Here is a 6,704-nt window from a genome sequence, read left to right on the forward strand (position 1 = left end):
TGAACATTCTGTTGACAATAAGTAATGTTGCACATACATGTCTACTAACTCTCATTAGAGTATTAGTAGACTGTCTGCTTAATATCTGCTAACTCTTTATTGTCATGGTCTCTCAACAGACATTCTATTGACTATAAGTAACTTTGCAAGTACATGTCAACTTATTCTAACCCTAACCAGTCTACTAATACGCCACTAATATTCTAATGAGAGTTAGTAGACATGTACTGTAGGTGCAACGTTACTTAGTCAACCTAATGTGTTAAAGGAACAATCAAAATAAAGTGAAACCCTTTCATTAATAAACCATTAACAAACATTATATCATGTTTAACAGATCATATGTGTGTGTGTGTGTGTGTATATATATATATATATATATAACATCTACCTATAGGAATACGACACCTATCGCGGCATTCCTATATAAGCTGTATTCAGTATTATTCAGCAGCTTTTCAGCTTGCTTCGGAGCAAATTAAGCATCGCTGCTCGCAAATCAAACTGTTGCAGCGTGTTTCAGAACATCTGGAATCCACATCTAAGATAAGTGAATGCTGTTTTAATCCATATCGCTGTGTATAGTACCTGGTCTGCTAATTGTGAAAAGCATATTTGCAGCAGCATTTACGCCTTTCAATTGGTGTGTTCACACTTGGCAGGTTGCTTCAATTAAGACGAACTCTTGTGCAACTGCTCTGTTAGTGCAGTTAATTTAAGTAAGTGTGGACGCTCCCATTTGAACCTTGATGAGGAAAAACAAGTGGACTGAGACTCACCTTTTCCATGTGTAATGGAGGAATTCCTTGAGCTGTTTCGACTCCTTTACACATTTTTACATGACATACATAAGCTCTCCAGAGTTCTCAGCAGCATACACACATACAATGAGTGCATTTAGCCGAGCACACAACAGTTTTGTTCAGTAAGCTGTGTCTCAAAAGACGTCATAAAAGTCATATCCTAATGGGTCATATCCTTTTGCCATTTGTTTTGTATCTTTAGGTTTGATGTTAAAAATGACCAGTGTGAATGCTAAGCGAACCAGTATCTTAAATGTATCATTTTCATTTTCTGGTCCAGACCAAAAGAATCAAGAGAGCCAAACTACAAGCGTGAAAACATCTTCCCTGCTTGCTTAGTTCAGCTGGACGAACAGCTCTAAGAAGAGTCCTGGTTGTTTCAAACTTCTTCCATTTAAGAATAATGAGGCCACTGTTCTCTTGGGGACCTTCAATGTATCAGAAATTGTTTTGTAGTCTTCTCCAGCTCTTGACACAATCCTGTCTCTGAGGTCTCCACGCAGTTCCTTTGACTTAATGGCTTTGTTTTTGCTCTAATTTGCATTTTAAGCTGTTAGTACTTATATGGACACGTGTGCTTTCCAAATCATGTCCAGTTGTCAATTTGCAGAAGATGGACTCCAATCAAAGTGTACAAGATGATCCAGAGAAATGGGATGCACCTGAGCTAAATTTCAAGTGTCATAGCAAAGGGTGATAATGTGCTATTTTAGTTTAACCTTTTTAATACAATTTGAAAAGTTAAACAGTTTTTAACTTTCTGAATGCACTCTAAATTAAACTGATCAAAATTGCAATTTCCTTCTTTACAATCATCAATTACGTTAGTCTCATCATTCTGCCAGGTAGATAAAACAACAAAATTAACCAACAAATATCACCATCAGCAAATCACACACTGCCAAACTGCAATCTTCTCACACTAAGAAAATGCTCTCACATTACAGCTGTGGTTAACAAGACAGGAAGTCAGCATTTTCGTGTGGGATAAGATTATGAACTGATAAAACTGATTTAAAAAAAATACATAAAAGTGTACAACAGCTTTACTGTTATAGGAAACAACAGGTAGGAGAACACAAACCAGGGAAAGAGTACATTTAAAGGTGAGAGAAGAGAAATCCGACCTGAGATTTGCAGCAATGGTGAACAATAAGACATTGATGGTGGTCGTCCTCCTAAGCATCTTTGTGGCAGGAAGTCAAACAAAAGGTTAGTTTAAATACTCTTAATTGGTAACACTTTATAATAACTTTCACTGGTAACACTTTATTTTGATGGTCCCTTTTGAACATTCTGTTGACAATAAGTAATGTTGCACATACATGTCTACTAACTCTCATTAGAGTATTAGTAGACTGTCTGCTTAATATCTGCTAACTCTTTATTGTCATGGTCTCTCAACAGACATTCTATTGACTATAAGTAACTTTGCAAGTACATGTCAACTTATTCTAACCCTAACCAGTCTACTAATACGCCACTAATATTCTAATGAGAGTTAGTAGACATGTACTGTAGGTGCAACGTTACTTAGTCAACCTAATGTGTTAAAGGAACAATCAAAATAAAGTGAAACCCTTTCATTAATAAACCATTAACAAACATTATATCATGTTTAACAGATCATATGTGTGTGTGTGTGTGTGTGTATATATATATATATATATATAATCACATAGCTAGAAATATGAGATAATGTGCTTGTTAATGTTTATTACCTAATGATTAACAGATCATTATTTCATGGAAATGGAAATACTTACAAATGTCACTAAACTTTCAATTCATATGATCATGCACTTTTTGAAAATCTTCAAATGATTTTGACAGATGTTTACAGTATATTAAAAGCTTCATTAGTAGATCATTAACCATAGCTAGAAATATGAGATAATGTGCTTGTTAATGTTTATTACCTAATGATTAACAGATCATTATTTCATGGAAATGGAAATACTTACAAATGTCACTAAACTTTCAATTCATATGATCATGCACTTTTTGAAAACCTTCAAATGATTTTGACAGATGTTTACAGTATATTAAAAGCTTCATTAGTAGATCATTAACAAACATTATATAATGCTTAACGGATCATTAGTTAATCCTTACAAATGTCGTTATACTTTCAATTCATGTGATCATGCACTTTCAAAAAAATCTACACATGACTTTAACTTAAATTTAACAGTGATCAAAAGCTTATTTGTTAATGAACTTTTGCATGCTTACAAATGTCATTAAACGTTCATATATTACCTAATGCTCTTTTTTACATTTACAAATGTTGTGAAAAAAATCTTAATTGGTAATTTTGTTAGCACCTCACAAACTAATCATGTTAACATATTATTCATTAACTCATAATCACAGTCTCTAAAGGTCGTGTACTATTTGGTCTTTATTTGGTGTGTACACTTCTTACACATCTTAACAAATCTGATTAATTATTTGTTCATGTTTTTGCTTTTGCTTTACACAGTCTAAAGTAGAAACTTTTCATCATTTAAAAATGTTTATAAATGTTTACTAATCATTCAGTGTCTTTATGTGCATTGGACTTTTAGCTGCTGTAACAACGTTTGTGGGAAAGGTGGTTAGTTAAGTTAAAAGACATAACACACATTGTAATTTGGGTGCAAAACATGTTTTATTACATCAATACTTATATGAGTATACTACTGTATACCATTAAAAAGGATATTCCATGAATCATACATCAACAGGTTATCAAGCAGTGGCACTTGGCAGCTTTAAGACCATAACAAGTCAAAATCATCATGACTAACTGCTTGCTACCATAAGCAGAGAGCATGCTCTGTGTAAGGACTTCTCATTCTTTTTATCTGGTGTTATTACATACACAGGCTCTCACACACATACACTATACACATGTAGCATCATGTCAAGATACTGCTCACCTAAAGTTTATCACCATGAGCGAAACTAATTGAACGAGAATCTATTTGACACTGGCTTGTGTGTATCAATGCCAGATGTTTCAGAAATGGTATGTACAAGTAGTCACTGTTTTGCAGACATTCATAATGGATTTACTTTTCGGTAGTTCTTTAAGAAACAACATGTCTGCTTATCTTGTCCGTGTTGCATGCCTGCAGTGGTAATAATGAAACTTTCAAACATAAGTGTGACTGCACAGCTATTCACCTATTTGTTGTTTAACAGAAAAAGTCTTGTGAGCTTTTCCCCATTTAAATTCTGTTCTCCTTCTCCAACCATTTCTGGGGCCCTATAGGAATAACATTTTGTCTCAGAATGAAGGAAGAGACACCCTAAAAAGAGATGAAGAAATATGGACGATAAACAGGATGTGGACAGCAAAAACAGACACGACAAGAAAGCAAATTGGAGGGTGTACCTGAGAACTGCTGACATTATTTGTACACAGAGCATCTTAAGAATTAAAGCAAAAGCACCAAATAGTGCATTAACAAGTTTCCTTTATCCTCTTAGTTTTATTTTGTCTGAAATGAAGATGCAACTACATTTTTATTTGGCCTCCGAGTTAACAAAAAATAAAGTCAAAACATTTTGCTTGTGCTACTTTTCTTTTGTATAAATGCCATTCAAGCTGATATTTTGTTATATAATGCAATGACATTTATAAAGTTTTAAGTGTGGCTTAAGGATCCACATGTTTTTGGGGCAATTGTAAAACTAGCAGTTACATGAAGATCTCTCACAAATGTCACAAAGTCCACAAATCCTTTCTAAAAGAAATAAGAATGGAACTGAGATGCATGAAACACACTGTTCCAAAAACTATTCAGGTCTTCTGTTACCCTTTATTTATGGTAATCTGTTGTGATTTGTGCAATAAATTCCAAAGCCATCATTGTGTGTTTGCAAGAGAGAGTGAAAGAGAGATTATATCTGTTCAGACTGAGGTCAGGTAGCAGCGTTACTCGCCAGGTAGCTCACCATCAGCATTTAAAACCCTGCACTCATTACCCACTGCCTGAAAACCAGTTCAGCTGAGTCTGAACCATGAGCATAACTGCGTATTATCCTACGAAACTGAAGTGATTGTGGTATAGTACTTAGTAAAGTGAGCTAGCAATGACTGTAGTCCAGGACATTGTGACTTTATGGAAGGTCATGAGATTCACCAATGACGAGTCCAGGATTGTTTATACTGAAAGGGCCTGAACAATGGGTTTACAACATCATGGGAAAGCTGGATTCATTCATTCACGGCAGCCTTCTAGAAAAAATAGACACATTTTCTGAAATCATTTAACAGCATGTTATGGTAAATATTAAGATTTAACAAAGATATTACAAATAATTAAGCATAAGCTTGCAAAATTAGATAAAAGACTGAATTATAAGTTACAAAATGTATACAATAGAAGTGCAAATTAAAAAGTTTTTACTATATTTTATATATTTATTTGATTTTAATATATTTATCAGGAAAGGTATTCCGATTCACTGAGATCTGATCATTTGACAGATAAAAGCTAAATCTAATAAAACTGCAAGATTATTAATTAAAAAGTGTAATATACACCTTGTAAATACAAAAGCCTAAAATAAGTAAAAGTAATTACTATTAGAACACAACAACAAAAAGTTGTTAAAGAGAATATCAATAAAAATCGAAATTTAAAAAAAGTAATAATATTTTGAAATATTACAAATATTATGGAAAATTGATAAACTGGGCATTATGACAAAGGGCTGCATATTCATAACACATGCAAATTTACTTGTAAATGGAAAAGAAGAGGTTTACTTGTTACATACACACACACAATTTATAACATCCACGTGAAAGTTATAACACCAACATGTCAGAAAAAAAATAATAAATAAAAACCAGAATCACTGAGTTGGAAAAAGGAGCACCACTTGTGTCAGTATTTTGTTGAACCACCTTTTGCTTTAATTACAGCCTTTAGTCCGTTGGGATTAGTCTCCGTCTCTACTAACTCTGCACATCTAGACTGCAATATTTGCCCACTCTTCTTTGCAGAACTGCTCAAGTTCAGTTAAATTTGATTGTGAACGTTTGTGGACTGCAGTCTTCAAGTCATTCCACAGATTTTCAATGGGGTTTAAGTCTGGGCTCTGACGATTTACTGCAGGAATGCTGTTATTTGGATGGTGAGCTGTATTGGATTTCCGCCAGACTTATCAGTTGATGTTGAGGCCAAATACCTAAATTTTAGTCTCAACTGCCTCAGAATCTTCAAGATGTGTTTTGGCAAAGCTCAGTCGTGACTGCATGTGGCCTTTCTTGAGGAGTGGCTTTTTTCTAGCAGCCCTCCCATACAAGACACATTTGTGGAGAATTTGTGATATTGTTTGTCACATGCACACAATGACCACTTTTTAGCCATTTATTTGTATTTTTTTGAAAAGGTCCTGTTCACACATGATCTCTTAATGGTAATTTACTGGTCATTTATCAGTAAAGACTGTGTGTGTGAAAGGGGCATTTGTCAAATTCCTGCAGCTGCTTCAGAGTTGCTGTAGGCCTCTTGGTCGCCTCTCTGACCAGTTTTCTGGCTCTTTCATCCAGTTTGGGTCCTGGTCCAGGGAGGGTCTGTGTTGTACCAAATACCTTTCACTTCTTAATAATAGACTTCACTGGACTTCTAGGCATTGGTAAAGCCTTTGATTTTTTTTGTATCCATCTCCTGACTTGTGTCTGTCCACAACTTTATCCCGGAGATCTTTTGACAGTGCCCTGCCACCCAGAGTCGATTGTTTGCTTCAGTTGCACTACCAAGGACTGACATGCCCCAGGAAAGCTCTTTTCATGCTGAGCTAATCAAAATGACCAAAGCTGATCACAGTTGAAAGTCAAATGGCTTTGAGTGCCATTGAGAAGGTGATTAGCTACACCTGATTGAGTTTACAAGTCATTTT

Source organism: Sinocyclocheilus grahami, unplaced genomic scaffold (assembly GCF_001515645.1).
Source record: "Sinocyclocheilus grahami isolate Dianchi unplaced genomic scaffold, SAMN03320097.WGS_v1.1 scaffold688.1, whole genome shotgun sequence".
In the NCBI taxonomy this organism is placed as follows: Eukaryota; Metazoa; Chordata; class Actinopteri; order Cypriniformes; family Cyprinidae; genus Sinocyclocheilus; species Sinocyclocheilus grahami.